The following is a 17,697-nucleotide window of genomic DNA, read 5'->3' on the forward strand; positions in this document are numbered from 1 at the left end:
CTGAGAGAACTGAACCTGAGCGGGAATAAACTACTAGGAGACTCTGGAGTGAAACACCTCAGTGATCTACTGATGAACACACAATTCAAGCTGGAGAAACTAGAGTTAGTATCATTATACTCTACAGCACTTACAGTCAGATTAAAGATTACTGTTTACTTTCAGGAAATGAAGGATGTGACATGTGGCCAAATATAGTGTGCCATACTCTGAACATGTGCTCTGCATTTAACACACACACACACACACACTCACACACTCACACACTCACACACACACACACACACACACACTCTCACACACACACCTGCGGTGCTGAGGAACAGTTGGGGTTCAGTTCTTGCTCGAGGGTCTCATCTCAGTCAATCACCGGAGATCACAGCAATCCAGTTCATTAATGGACCAAATTATTATTATTATTATTATTATTATTATTCACTCAGACATGTACAGTAAAGAATGACAATAGCAAAAAAAAGTTAAAAATGTCTTTACAGTTTTTGCCTGTTGCTTGAACACATTTTGCAAAACTTCGCTCATTGTGCCAAAACTCTACACACAAGTAAACATGACACAACACTGGGAAATATACCATTCACATCTGTGTCAAATTGAAGCACTACTATCAAAACCTAAACTCTGTTATCAAAACCTAACATTCCTTTGTCAAAGTGTAACTCTGATGACAAAATGACACATACTTGCATCATATGCATACACTTTCAGATCAGGGGGAACACACTAGTCTACTTTATATAAAACACTGCAGTCTTTGATTTTCATTGTTTATTCAGAAGGAATATTGTCTGGAAGCACATTTTCAAACAACCAAAAAAGCAAATAGGCCTGCTCAGCATTGTACATTGCAGCACTGTACATTGCAGTATCATGAATTCAGATAAAGCAAAAAAAAAACAAAAAAACTAGAGTGCAAAGCAGCGCTTTTGTTTAAGGTAAGGGTACATGTGTTTGAGGTATGGTAACAAAAGCTTCAAGTTGTGTTACTTTAGTCTAAGCATGGGTCTATAGTGTTCAAGCAACGGGCAAAAACTGTAAGTAAATTGTAATTGAGAAACAGAATTTTCTTGATTTCTCACATTTAAACTACATTTTCACATTTAATGTTATTTTAAGTAGTTCTGTAGTTCATCCTGTGTCTACTTTGTTCATCTTTTTCTTCTGTATTTGTTTATGGTCATATAATAAGGTTTTTGGTAATGTTTTATTTATTGCACTGTATGTTGTTAACACATGATGAATTACTCACACATGAACATAACGTGTCTGATTCATTGTGTTTTCTCTTTCTGTCTTCAGTCTGCGTTATTGCAGTATTACAGAGAAACAGTGTCTCATCCTGACTTCAGCTCTGAAATCAAACCCATCACACCTGAGAGAACTGAACCTGAGCTGGAATCAAATAAAAAACACAGGACTGAATCACTTATGTGACGTACTGAAGGATTCACGCTGTAAACTGGAGAGATTGAGGTCAGTAACATTCACAGACAAGAATCAAAATGATGAAAATCACTTTTTTTAACTCTTATGTGCTGTTCAAGATCTTTTGAGACCCCAAATGATGTTTGCTGAAATAAAAACAAATGTTCCCTTTATCTAAATGACATGAGACTTTGTACGGTTGTCAACACTTGGTAGATCTACAAATAGAAAATTAAATTGGATTGATATCTGGTTGTGTGTTAGTGTTAAAAAAGTCTTTCTCTGGAGACCCACATTGAAATGAATGAGGAAATGATCAAATCAACACTTTTTCTTAATTTATCAAATAAAATCAATAAATCCACCATGATTCAGACCACAAAATACACAAAAGTGAAGTGCACAATGCAGAATGATTAAACTCTCATATAAATGATGTTACATAATTAGTCAAAATGTCCGTCACAACACAGATAACACACACACAGTCTGAAGAGGAGACTCCAGCACATCCACGATGGAGGAAACACACACGCCATGTTATCCACATTAATCACAATTAGGAATTAGTCTTAATAAAGTGAATTTTACATAAAAAGCTCTTTTTATATAAAAAAACTATTGAAAATATATTTTAATTAATACATTTTATACATTTACAAAATATCATAAATCCTTCAAAAAAAACTACATGAATGTAGAGTGAAAACATTAATAAATGACACATTTTGTAACAAAATGTCGTTTTGTTGGCTGTGTTCTCTGGAGAGCCCAAACAGCACGAGTGTCGTCCCCAAACGAACAGCACATAAGAGTTGAACAAAACACTTTATACTCAATATCTCATGATGAATATGTTCACATTATATTTGTGAAAGATTCTTCATCTTAATGATTTGTTTGTAAGATGATCTCTCTTCCTCTGTTTGTCTCTTTCTAGTCTTTATAACTGTGACATTACAGATGTTTCTTCTTTAACTCAGTCTTTGACAAACACAAAAGCTCTGCAGTTTCTAAAAGAGCTTGATCTGAGAGGTAATAAGATTGAAGACTCAAAGCAGAAGCTCATTGATGTGCTACGAGACTCAAACTGTGAACTGAGGTGAGTAAACTTCACTTCGTGATATTAAAGAGATTCATTTACCTCTGATATGTGAACAAATATATACTTTCACATATTAGTGAAAAGAGTTTATCAAATAATCATCAAGCTTTATTTCAAAGGGTTTGTGTCTGAATGAAATGTAAAGTTGATCAAAATGTTGAACACAAAGGAGGAAAGAGAAGAAAAGCAGACTGTCACAGCTTTCTACAGCAACAGCTGCTTTATTAATGAGATCAGTAATAGTGAATCATTAGAGTTTGAAATAGATTTGTTCAGATTGTAGGAAAACGCTGGTAAAATCAGAGCAGATTCAGCTTCAGCTCACAGTCGTCCAGCATCACATGATCAATGTCTCTGTCTCTTGTGTGTTTTTACTTTGACAAGCAACACATCACATTACTTTACACTTACTTTCTGTAAGAGATAATGTCCCTCCAGCCGCTTGTTATCACAGAATAAACCCGACAGGGTGATCAGGACTTGTGTCCTCCTGAAGAGACTTATTCTGTGATAACATCCGGCTGCATCTGCATTATCACACTTATTATATGCTTTCTTGACACACAAGTGAAGAATTAGACACAATTTAGATTCAGCAACAACTTTGATTACAGGATTTTAATGTAACTTGAATTGTAGTAACTAATAAGTACTTTATTCCACTGAACTCTGATGATCTTCTCTTCTGTTCAATCTTAGAATATAAGAGTTAAATCACCAGAAGCTGATGAATGCTGTGTCTCATAAAGTGAAGTGATCTTGAGAGGAGCAGTAAACATCAGCTGAAGATCCACAGAAGAGCTTCACTACTGTGTCTATGAGGAGAAATAAATGTGTGATAAATGTGTAAATGTGATCCATACAGGTGAAGAGACTCAGGCTTTACAATCAAATAATGCAGCATGTGTGTTAGAAACATGATATTGAATGATTAATGTTGCTTTAGTATTCAAGCAGATGATTATTGTGTTTAATGTAAAGCTGGAACAGAGGAGGAAGATGCTCAGATGAGTCTGTCTGGCTCTTCAGTTTAATAATATTTCTATTAAACTCATTCATAATGATTCAGATGTTTAAATGTGATTGTCAAGTGCAGCTCTTAAATGTGTCAAAAGATATAAAGCAAATCTACAATGTGTCAAATTTCCATGTTATTAATGGAATTAATGGAGACGCAGAGAGATTTCTGATAAACCATGTTTTATTTATTTGATAACGTGATTTGTAACTATCTGTACAATTAAACATAATGTAATTATGGTAGGTTTGCATTAATTAAAAGATCACTGTTTGCATTCATGTGTGTTTTTTATCAATGTTTATTTGTTTTGTGGAAGATCTACAGCATAAATAATTATCTGTCTATGAGCAGCGCATGTATATTGTTATTCTTTTGCATTAATTATCAGATTAAACAGATATTAAAATTAGTCATGTAAAATAATAAAATATGTTGTGAAAATAATGATGAAACAAACTGATGTATGTGCACAATTGAGAAATGGATCCTTATGAAGATAAATCGCAGCCCACGTCTCATATGGTAAATATTTCATTAAAAAAAAAATCAATGTAATACACACATTTTCGAGAAATAAGTAATTTGTACATTTACATAATTGGTAAGGTAAAAATACATTATGTAGCTGTGTATACACACCATGTGTTCACTTTCATTTAGTGAACAGTAGGGAACACTAGTGTATTTAATTCATTCACCAGACCCAAACATACACAAGTTTCAAATATCTTCGCACACACTCGCAAGACCGGAAATCCAAGATGGTGGAGATATGCAACTAGCCCATAGTTTTTTTGTTTTTGTTTTTTTGTTTTTTTTTTATTGCAGTTTTTAGAACGAACATAAGGGCAATAACATTAAAACAGAATTCAAACAAATGCTTAAAAAAAGAAGAAAATCAATAATAAAATAAAATAAGGTAACACTTTATTTTGATAGTCCACTTTAGACATTCTACTAGCAGTAAGTAACTTTGCAACTACATGTCAACTAGCAGTTAGTAGAGTATTAGTAGTCTGTCTGCTTAATATCTTCTAACACTTTCTTTGTCAACTTATTGTCAACTTATACTAAGCCTAACCCTACCCCTAACACTAACCCTAAACTTACCCTAACAGTCTACTCTGAGAGTTAGTAGACATTTAGTTGCAAATTTCTGAGATTTAGTTGATATGTAGTTGACATGTAGTTGCAAAGTAACTTATAGTCAGTAGAATGTCTAAAGTGGACTATCGAAATAAAGTGTAACCTAAAATAAATACACATCTGTAAACTAATACAAATAATAATTTATTCAAAAAATAGATTTAAGGCTTTAAAGTAACTAACAGTTTTTTTTTTTGGCTTTTTCATTTCTTATTTCTTTTAAAGTATAAAGGTAGTGACCCATTTCTATTTTGAAAAGAGTAAAATTAGGTTTTTTCCCTGCACATTTACATTTGTGAATAAAGAATTTGCCATGTATAATGAGTAAATTTACAATATACCAAATTCTGAAATCAATAGTATACTCATAAAAAAATAAAACATCCTTTTCTTTAAGTTGCAATTCAATATTAATAATTTGTTTAACAAAAAAAAAAACTAGATTACACCAAAATAAATTTGTATAAATACAATCATAAAATAAATGAACAATACTCTCATTTTCCCCAAAAAACACACTTCAAGTCAATATCTTTACAAAACTTTGCAATTACCAGTTTTACAGGATAAATACGATGAACAATCTTGTATGATACCTCTCTAATTTTATTTGTGATACAAAAACGTCTGGAGATCTTAAAGGTTTCTTTCCAGTTGACATCTTGAAATTGTGATCTCCAAAAACCAATGACTAAAGGAACACTGGAAATTTGGCAAATCTTTCTAAGATAATTGCTATTACATTTTTGTTCTTTTATATTTATACCTTCCAATTTAAGATTGAAATCTAAATTTAGTTTTTTGACTGTATCATTTCCTAATAATTTCCTAAGTTCTAAAGGGATGGCATTAATAACCATCATATACTCCTTAACCGGTATATAAAATGAACATTTTTCTACAAATTCTAAATATGTAAGCACATGACCATTACTACTATTCAAAAGTTGAGAAACCAACAAAATAGTTTTACTAAACCAATTACCTAAAAAATAGATTTATTTTGGTGTGTAATGTAATTTATTATTCCAAATTAAGCATTTGTGGGGGGGGGGGGGGGGGTTGTGTTTGTATATAATCATCCATGATAACAATACCGGTTTGTGAAAATTGGAAAGGTTTATGGGAAGCTTGCTAATATTAAAATTACAATTAAGACTAGCCCATAGTCTTTGAGATTAAAACAGGGCTTGGGCGTTGTGGCGTCATTACTTGGCGTGGCCGCCACATTGGTAGACTCCTTTACTGCTGCTCGGACTACTGCGCAGTGTTTAGACATACTCCCTCTCATCCGTGTGTCTTAATTTGATTAATTAAAAATCTATTTCAACCATGGTAAACCGTTGCTGTATTGTGGGGTGTAATAGCGCAACACATAATTACCATGTGGAAAATAAAATGTGAATGGATTAACTTTACACCGCTTTCCTGCTTGGAGGCGCGACCACAGAGACCATAACATCTGAATATTAATTTATATAGCTTAAGTCAACATTGAAAATAAGGGAAATTTCTCGGGTTACTCATCCTAGATACGGGAAATTTCAACATTCATCTTTTTGTTGCTATCCCTCTGCTTACAGCAAAAATTCGTACTACGAAACTGCTGCATTAACTAACGTTAAGCGATTTGTGAAGCTAGGTCTCACGTGACTTTAGTTACAGATTGGCGTGAAATCGTGCTCTTACAACAACCACGCTATCTTAAAAAGCCCAACATCACGCTAAGGTTGCTTTCAAGTAAGCAAAACGATGCTTTGAAAACATCTGTTTCGCTGGAAGGGCAAGGAGTAGCAACAGGACAACAACACAGAGACTTGACAGGTCTGATGGAGGGCTAACGGGATATTTTACAGGAAAATACTAAAACGGGAAGACAGTGGGAAAACAGTTCAAATACGTGAGAACCCCGGAAAAAACGGGAGGGTTGACAACTTCTAACTACACTTTTGAAACACAGTTAAAAGTCCATGTGTGAAGGGTTGTTAGCACTAACAGTTACTAAACTAGCAGCTAGGTAGAACACAGCTTACCTTTGTCCAGATTACTGTAAAGTGTTTGCCGGCTTTATGATTTGCAGCTCCTGAACCCATCCATTTGTGAACTGTACATGAGACTCCAATGACTTGTAGCTTCAGAGATATTGTGAAGTTTAGGCGCTCCCAAAACAAACAAGGTAGCCGAAGATATCTGTAATATCTGAAGATATCTGGAATGCAAAAGTGCGGCAGCAAGTCTCCGTCGGTACTCCACTATTTGTTGGGAATTTGATATGGATCCAAACGTTAATAGTGCAGATTTTGTCCACATACCGGTCCCTGGCATCCCTATTTAGCGTATCCATGTAAATCCCACAACCTTTTCACGATTTTAACATATTTTTTTCTTTCTCCCAACTCTGCTTCTTCTCGTTCAACTTGCTGTATGTTTACATTCGCGAGGCAAGCAACATGGCCGCCACGTCCCAGAATGCAACTCAGTGCCCAAGCCCTATAAGTGTGTCCTGTCCCAAAGCGTAGTATGTTGAGAAGAGTATGACAAGTCCCAAGGATGGTCTACTATTTCAGGTCGATTTTTGAAGTGTGGATCTGTCCACACTACAATGGCTAAAATTACCCACAATCCATTGTGCTTTGGCGATGGATTCGGTCCAGAACAAACAGGAATAAAACGTGTTAGAAAAACTACAAACGTGGCAGATCAAGGCAAAGTTAAAAGGTAAAAAACTGTATTATTTAGAGATGTTTAAGATATATACTGTGCTAAATTTCCTTCACCTTCTACATTATTTTATTTATTCTCATGGAGGTAAAGGAAGTCAAATCTGTTCTATCTCATCTGAGTTCATCTTCACAAAACCTTCTCTGTGGTCGGTTCTTAGCTATAAATCAATGCCATCAATGTTATATACAACATGTCAGTTTATTTATTACAATTAGTAAATATTCTAGAACTACTGTGTAAGTATGGAATAAAGTATAAATGTGAGTAAGTAGTTAGCTCAAGGCAATATCAGCGCTGGTTCTGGAGCCGGAGAGCTCTTCAGCATCTGATCATCACTTCAGTCTTTTATAACAGCGGGTGGATCCAGTGTCTTCTGACATCACACTGGAAATCCCCTCACAACTGCTTTATAAAAGACCTTGCATCTTCTCTTTTTTTCTTCTTCTGGATTCTTTGCTCTGTTGTCTTTACACTTGATCTGAAACACAGCCGCTGAGGTAATGTCCAGCTTCTATTCTCTTCAGCGCTCTCACTAATAAATCTGTCATCTCTATGTGCTCTTGATTATACATCTTATAACCCTTTCTTAAGAAATGAAATAAAACGGACCACGAGCTGACTCTCCCCCTCCTGTCTGTTATTCCCTCACTCCCATATGTCTCTGCTTTTCTGTCCTTGGTCGAGAGTAGATTGATTAGTTCTTGCTCATGTTCTGTGTATGAGGACAAGCATCGTTGTCTTGCCCTCTGTTCAGCCGTGCTTCAGGACTCGTAGTACAGAGATCCGGCAGCTCGAGTGGTCCACAGACACGGCCTGCCAGCTCTGAAGTCTCTTCTCACCTGAGCAGCATTCAGCTATCGTTTATGTTAGTCTGTGTTTTGTGACGAGAATAAAGGATCTCCTTTCTCACCACTCTACATCTGAGTCCTCTATCAATCCCAAGCTGTGACACCAGGAAATAAACAAGATATAATACACCCTTAGACATAATATATTACCTAAATACTTTAAACAATCAGGCAGGGTGGTTGTATTCTCATGCATATTACCCAACTATATATATATATATATATATATATATATATATATATATATATATATATATATATATATATATATATATATATATATATACAAACCCGATTTCAAAAAAGTTGGGACACTGTACAAATTGTAAATAAAACAGAATGCAATGATGTTGAAGTTTCAAATTTCAATATTTTATTCAGAATACAACATAGATGACATATCAAATGTTTAAACTGAGAACATGTATAATTTTAAGGGAAGAATAAGCTGATTTTAAATTTCATGGCATCAACAACTCTCAACAAAGTTGGGACAAGGCCATGTTTACCACTGTGTGGCATCCCCTCTTCTTTTTATAACAGTCTGCAAACGTCTGGAGACTGAGGAGACAAGTGTCTCAAGTTTAGGAACAGGAATGTTGTCCCATTCTTGTCTAATACAGGCTTCTAGTTGCTCTGCTGACTTAGGTCTTCTTTGTCTCATTTCCTCTTTATGATGCACCAAATGTTTTCTATGGGTGAAAGATCTGGACTGCAGTCTGGTCACTTCAGTACCCGGATCCTTCTTCTACACAGCCATGATGTTGTAATTGATGCAGTATGTGGTCTGGCATTGTCATGATGGAAAATGCAAGTAGGGCAGCAGGATTTTGGATAAATTGTGAATCACGATTTTTTTGGTCTCATATAGAGATCATGATTCCACCACGATTCTTTATTATTATTATTATTACTATTATTACTATCACAAGTATATAAATTAATACTTTTATTTTGCAAGGATTCTTTAAATTGATCAAGTGTGACAAAGACATTTATAACAAAATATTTCAGTAACACTTTAGAATAGGTAACAGCTATGAGTTGCTTATTAGCATGCATATTACTAGAATATTAGCCATGTATTAGTGTTAATTAAGAACATATTAATGTCTTATTCTACTTGACCTTATTCTACATCCCTAATCGTAACCAATACCTAAACCTAACAACTACCTTACTAACTATTAATGCGCAGCAAATTAAGAATTTATTGAGAGAAATGTCGTAGTTAAAACTTAACAAGTGTTACCAATATTTATTTAATTATATTTAACATAAATTTTGTTCTTCTGAACTTTATATCAAAGAAACCTGAAAACCTGTTTTCAACTTAATAATAATAAATGTTTTTTTTTTTTTTAACAGCAAATCAGGATATTAAAATTATTTCTGAAGATCATGTGACTGAAGACTGGAGAAATGATGCAGTCAATTTTACAGTTTTTGCTGTACTTTGGATCAAATAAATGTAGGTTTGGTGAGCAGAAGAGACTTTAAAAAACATTAACTTTTAACATTAACTAATTTTTGAAGGTAGTGTATATATAATATATTTAAAACCCCAGTTTTTTATATTAGGAGGATGAAAAAGTTGTTTAAATCACTGATTCAATGACTCACTCATAAACCTACTTCACTTGTTTCATTACTGGATGAATCAGCGTTTTTGAACTATTCTCTTGAATGAAAACTTAATTCATTGACAAATACATTTTTAAGACACTTGTGCAATGGACATGAGCATTATTTGAAGCGCAGTACTTTCAAAAGGGGATTTGCTCTATTTTGATCGCTGCCATATAGATGTCAATGTTTTGTTTATATCTGAATAAATAACCTTTATCCCAGTTTTTCTGTGGTAATAAGAATGACTGTAAGACAGAAATAATACTGTGTAGTTGAATGAAGATGTTTCTTAACCAAACATGGTAACTGCTCTCTCTGTGTTAGCGGCAGTGCGAGCACGGATCTGAATGATCCGGTAAGACTTTGTCAAAAGAGTTTTAGCCAGCAACGGCGAATGGCACGGTGGATTGTGTTCACTGACAGTGTTTTCTGGAAGTATTCCTGAGCCCATGTTGTGATTTCCATTACAGTATCATTCCTGTATGTGATGCAGTGCTTTCTAAGAGCTGAAGATCACAGGCATCCAGTATGGTTTTCCTGCCTTGACGTGTACAACTGGTGAATGCTAAACTGATGGTAGAGACCATGCGGTCATAGAAATGTGAAAACGGAGTGAATGAATACCATACTGTTGTGTTTGAGAACTAATTTAACAATTAAGTTACAGGTGACAGTGCTTAAAGAAAAGTAATCTGTTGATTCATAAGAGAAACCGTAATATGTGTTCATATTAATGGTGTGTAAAGAGATAATTAGTTTTACTGACATGCTATAATTCTTGAGCTAATTTAAGAAGTTTAAAAGAGTTGAAGATATAGTAAATGACACATATGTTTACAATGTAGAGTATCACATGTGAGTATTGTATGCAATATATAGTACATAGTAGTATTACTGTGCATTGTAATTCAAGTTTCTATTGAAATTGTTTAATTGGTGGAAACGGTACCTGTGGGGAAGCTGTGAGTAATTCTATATTGTTTTTCCATATATTGTTTTTCTCTAAAAGAGATATGTTGTTATACGTTTTATATGACATATGAGAATGCAGAATTATTTGCATTAATGATTTGAGCAGTGAACTAGTGTGTGCTTCAGTGGGTACATGATGTCAGACAGTGGGCTACTGAGGGTACGGTATTTTACAGACAGTCATCGAAGTAGTTTATTATTGCAGTCTGCTAATCACGTGTAGAACTGAGAATCTGTGCCATGCATGAGAATTAACGAAGGACTTGTCATCCTGTTTTGCTTGCTATAAACTTGTGGGCTTGTAACTCCACTGAGACTGTAAACACTGATTTGGGGCTGTAAATTATCTTAAAATTGGCATTGAAACTCTTTTAAGGCCGAGCCTGAAAGACATCATAATCATTTACTTGTATTATTGTTGCTTTAGGATTCTGTAGGTACCAGATATGATGACCAACATAACCTTCAGAAATCAGCTGAACAAATGTTTCTAGCCTTTATAATCAGACTGGTATGTTGACAACTCATCTAATATATTTGTTATTTGTATGACTTGCAGATGTGTCGTCTGGATTTTTTTGGAATTAACAAATTTTCAGGTCCTTAATTTTAAAATGTCTTCCTCTTAATTTTACAGATATTAAGCAAACTGCATTTTAAATGTATTCTTTATTAGGACAAGTCATTTTGGGCACAAGGTCTTCATCAGGCCTACATCACTTGTGAGATGACTTAGGTATTTTAAAGCTCTTAAACAGCTGAGTAGTTCTTGAAATAAAGAACAAGGGAGACAATCTTTAGTGTGTGGGGGTCTTCCTAACGTCTTATTCCTTAATAAGCTGACTTTTTACATTTGTTCACCCGACAGCAGGTTTTGGGAGGTACATACACTACTTCTGTTCAGAATGTACAGGTCAGATTTGTATTGTAGAGATGTTATTTATGTGATTTCAGAATCCAGCAACATCCTCACCAAGAAGAAGAGTTTGATGCGTACATGTCAAAAGTGTGTCTTGAAGAGGAAAGACTGATTGTGATGAGGGAGATGAGACAGCACTGCACCGAGCTCAGAAAGCTGGCTGGGAACATCAGCACCATGACATCAGAAATGAACTTTTGTTACACCTTCTTGTGTGTGAAGCTTTTTGGGAGACCGGGTTCCTACCCAACCACTGTTATATGTCCTTTTTATGAACATAGTCTTTTGATTAATGTGTATTTTTATTTTATTTTTTCTAGGTCAGAATTAAAAAAAGGTGGCTATAAAAGTAAAAAAAATAAAAAATAAAATAAAAAAACAGCCAAATGGCTGGGCCTAGAGACTTGGAATTGTTTTTTATAATTAGGGTTACAAAAGTCTCCATTAAGCACAAGTTAGTTTCAGGATTTTTATTCGTTTCTCGAATTACTTTGTCCTTTAGTGATTAAAAAGTCATGGATCAACTGAATGATCAGAGAATAAATCAAATAAATCACAGTATCATTACAGATATGAGGAGCCTTCAAATCAGCAACAGTTAAATATGGCAGGCTACTATATATGAAATTAAAGTAATTAAAACAAGTTTTATTACAAGTGTAACTACGTGATTGCTAAGAATATAAATATAATCCAGCACATTACCTTGTTAATGGAAAGACGTCTGTTTGCAGTAATCTTAGTAAAAGTGATCTACAGTAATAACAGTGTCATCTGAAGAGGAAGGGGATCCAGGGACAGCTTGATCTAGAACAGAGTAAACTCACAAACGCTATGCCATAATGACACAAGACACATATGTACAATATTTTATGAGCTCACTAACAACAGCTTTTAAAAACCTTTTTATTGGTATAAAGTGCACGGTGCAAATGGACAGACTTGAAAGTTATAATTATTTTAAATGATGGTATCATTATTTGACACTGTTCAATAGTTTTATATAAATTTGAAACATTTACTTGATTATTTCCCATGTCAAAAAGCTTTGTATAAAGATGTCGTAACAGGTTGTCAGTTAATTGCCAAAGCATTTCCAGAGTTTGATATAGATCCAATATGTACAAAATATGTGATAAATAAAGACAAGTTAAGGATCAACCACTATGAATATGTTTATTTATTTTATGAGACCATTCTCTGAACAAACTCCCAGATCCATTTTATGTCTTACACTTTGTGTCTGAAAATAAAGAAATAAAAAACAGTATAATGAAAACTCATAAACTCACTCAAAAGTGTTAACTGATGTGTGAAACGAACAAACAAATTATTATTTATTATTACAACAGAGGAAAATAAATAGATAAAAAAAAGGAATCCAGCACATTGGGCACCTGTAGAAATTGGAAACGAAACAGTGTCTGTCACTGTAAAAAAATAACTACTTGGTTCTACTTAAAATCATAAGTTAAGCAGCTGCCTCAGAATTTCAATTAAAAACAAAATGGATTAATGAATTGATTTAACTCATTATTTTGAGTCTTGTTGAGCTGTGAATTGTCTTCTGTGAATCAACATGACTATACAATTATAGTTGTTTCAACTTTGCTATGCAAAATTTGATAAGTTCAAAATAAAGTGAACTCAGTAGTGAGCATTCTGTTAACTTATCCCCATTAGTGGGTTCAACTTGGTAACTTCAATTAAGTTATGTCTTTGAATTAGGGTATCAAGTTAAGATGATTTAAAAGAATGTCTTGTTTTAACTTACTTATAAAAAGACATTTTTTTTTTTCAAATTAAAACCAATGTTAAGCTAATTCAAGCTATACATAAACACTTCAATCATCTCAAACTTGCAATCAACACTTTTTTTGGTACCAAACTTCAGCTGGGTGCAGGTCACATAATGAGTCTAAGTGGGTTGTGCACAATCATGGGGAAGACTGCTGGTCTGACAGTTGTCCAGAAGACAATCATTGACACCCTTCACAAGGAGGGTAAGCCCCAAACATTCATTGCCAAAGAAACTTGTTCATGCCAACCCGACTCATCTTGTATGATGGAAAGATTAGGCACCCCCACAGCAACAACGCCAGTGTACATTGAACTCAATTTGAGTCAAATTTAACAAACCTATGTAATGTATATATGACTCCCTCCGTTTTGGGAGTTAAAATAACACTTTCGAAAGTGTGAAATAAGTACATTTTAACACTGAAAGAGTTTATTTGTAAATCCAGCATGGTGTTGAAATGTACTCTGTGCGTAATGTACATATTTCACACTTCTGAAAGTGTTATTCTAACTCCCGAACAGAGGGAGTCAAATATACATTTCAGGAGTGTTAAAATTGAGTTCATTGTGTGGTGTTCAGGTTCAGGAGTTCAATGTTCAAGTAAAAAAATAAAATACATACATACATACATATATATATAAAATAATCCACAAATCAATGCGTTTACAATTATTTATTTATATTGAAACATTGTAACTCTTTATCCCTGCACAAAAATGTCTTCACATTCAGTGTTTTCAATACATTTAAACAACATATTCTTAAAAAATTAAAACATATAGTCAAAGCAAATCAGTGCAAAATCTTATTTTTGTCAATATGTATTTTGAATTTTATTAGGTTTATAGTGCTTCATTTATCTGCTTAAACCACAGCATCTCATTCATTACCATGAGAGCTGAATGCAGGGTCGTACTTAGCTGATGTGAAGATGCAAAGTAGAGCGCATTCCCGGGGTGGCATTCAGTCCGTTTACCCCTCAAGTGCGGAGTCCGTTGTGACCGCACCAGTTGCACCCACCTAAGGACGGCCCTGGCTGAATGTATGTTACTCATCACTGAACAAAGTCTGTGCCAATGGCGTTTGGACCTCCTTGGAGGAAGTATTTATTTTTTTTATTTTTTTTAGGACGACAAGACGTGGTTCTCTGCAGTTTCCAGCTAAGCAAATCCACTCCCACTTGCAGCATCACAAAAGTGCTCCTATAATCATTTCACATCCATTTATCAAAGCTTTTATTAACAAGTGAAATGTCAGAGACAAGTATCAGTTACAATACAATAATAGTTTACTCAAAACATTTACCCCAAAATTTTGTCAATCTTCATGTGGTTCCAATCCTGTATGACATATGTGTCTTACATGTCTGTGGAATGGCATGAGTATAAGTAAATAACAGTTCAGGTGAACAATTTGTTTTAAGGGTTATTTCGCCCCCAAACAATAAAAATGATGTCATCTTTATTTACCTGACTGCTGGTCTCTGTGCATGAATGTGCGTTGTGACCAATCCAGATGAATAAAAACACAAAATAAAATACAATCTATGTGCTTTTTTCTCTGAGGTAAATACATCTGTTGTGCTCGTTGCAACAGGAAGTGATCACGTTCATCTGTCAGCTGTCATTTTGACTCTCATGACAACCGAAGCTCCAGTCCGGAGTCAGTGGAGAAATTACACATTTTTGGGATTTCCATGCTTAGTTTTTTATGTAATATTTTTATTAATCTTGATTTTTTTCAGAACTTGTGTGCAATTCAGTGTGAACTGAACGAATAGTGTCTCATGAGCACACAGTCATGCACAGAGACCAACAATCAAGTCAAACAAAGATGTTTGTTAAATAATATGAAAAAGTTCAGTATGTTTCTCACCAAACCTTATTGTATACACACAGAACACTTGGAATATGCATCACATGAGACATAAGACCACTCTGTTATACTTTGGCTTCTATTTTAACAGCTTGATGTTAGACTGACATTATATGGACAAGCATATTCGGGACATTGTATTGAAATCTCCTTTTGTGATAAGACAAACTTCAAGGGTAAGTAGATGATTATTAAAATTTTGGGGTAAACCATAACCCTTTAAGGAAAAGCATTTAACTCACTGTAAAAATATGGATTTTTGTTGTAAAAAGGAAAATAAGTTGTGGTTCCTGAGTTCCATGTTGATCTCAATGCGCTGAGGCAGGGCTCCGTCTATCAGAATGAATGCACATAAATGGGACAGCACATAAATAAATGACAGTACAAGCGTACCAACAAAATCTAATCTAATTTGTAGTTCATGCTACCCACGTGTCATACGCCAAGTCTTGTGAGGACACAAATTCACTTTGAATGGTGAACAGTTTAACTCATACAGTATAGAGTTTGAGGACCGTATATTGAAAAGTTATTTACAAATATATACAAATGAATATATATATGAAAATATATGAATATAGTTAATGAGGTAAAACACTTACTCTGTGTTCATCTTCAGTTCTCTCTTCACAGCAGTTCAGTCAGTGTACTGTTTGAGTACATGAATTACTCCGGGATATTGGTTTGTTTGAACTCAGAGGGAGTGTCAGACACATTAAAAAAGTTAACAGCTTAAGTCATTTGTGGATTAATGCGTATTGGAGACGAGAACTGTTTTAAAATGATTCAGTTCGATTTGGTGAACTGGTTCAAAAAGATCCGGTTACATCGAATGATTCGTTCACGAACCGGATATCACAAACTGCTTTGATTTGAACTCTCTCTCACAACAGACACGGAAGAGAAGACAATGCTGAATAAAGTCGTAGTTTTTGCTATTTTTGGACCAAAATTCTAACTGACCCTCTGATGTCACATGGACTACTTTGATGATGTTTTTCTTACCTTTCTGGACATGGACAGTATACCGTACACACAGCTTCAATGGAGGGACTGAGAGCTCTCGGACTAAATCTAAAATATCCTAAACTGTGTTCTGAAGATAAACGGAGGTCTTACTGGTTTGGAACGACATGAGGGTGAGTTATTAATGACATAATTTTGCTATCTGGGTGAACCAAGCCTTTAAGTTACTTCTGGTCTCTCCGCGTCTGCACAGCAGTTCAAATCTGTGAGAGACGGTTAGGCTCGTTAGGCGCGCACAGCATTTAAATATTGTCATAAAGTAAAATTATATAAAAAATACATGTAAACGAGGTAAAACACTTACTTATGGTGTTTTCCTTTGATAAAACCAAATTCCCCGTCTTCTCCCTATCGTGAGTGAAATAATATCTCTCTCTTGGAAAACAGCACATAAATATCGCTATAAATCAATATAGTGTTATTAAATACATATTTTAAATGAGATGAAAACACTCGCTTTCAGAATTCCCTCATAGAAAATAACTGACATCCTCGTCTGTTCCGGTTCGGAAGAGTATAATTGTTGAATTCAGTGGTTATTTTGTTTTCTTTGTGCCCAAAATACATTCTCATAGCTTCATAGAATAACAGTTGAACCACACATGGACTGTTTTACCAATGTGCTTGCAACCTTTCTGGCTCTGGGAACATTTCAGTTATGCTGCGATCTATGGAGAGTTAGAACGTTCTCATGTTTCATAAAAATATCTTAATTTGTGTTCTGAAGATTAACAAAGGTCATGGAATGACACAATTAATGACAGAATTTTCTTTTTTAGGCCCACTATCCTTTAAAGCTGTAGAATATGATTTGTAGACCAGATCATCTTTGAAGCACCACAATATTTAATTTAAAATGCTATTTTGTCACATATATTGCACCTTGTGAATTGAAGTCTATACTGTGATTTCGATGAAATTTCAGATAATTGTTCACCTCTACTGTTAAATAAACAAATACATCTGGACATTGCCCAAACATAATAAACATCTTACAAATGGAAATACATCCTTCATGAAGACTCACATCAATCAATGTCAGTTACAATGTATGGGTTTACACAAAGTACATCAACATACCTTTCCTTTAATGAAGCCGCACTGTAGTGGGAACTGGACAGCCTCCTTTTTCCACACCTTCATCTGTTAATAACATGGAAAAATTAAAATATGTAAAATATATACAAT

Source organism: Carassius auratus, chromosome 22 (genome assembly GCF_003368295.1).
Source record: "Carassius auratus strain Wakin chromosome 22, ASM336829v1, whole genome shotgun sequence".
Classification (NCBI taxonomy): Eukaryota; Metazoa; Chordata; class Actinopteri; order Cypriniformes; family Cyprinidae; genus Carassius; species Carassius auratus.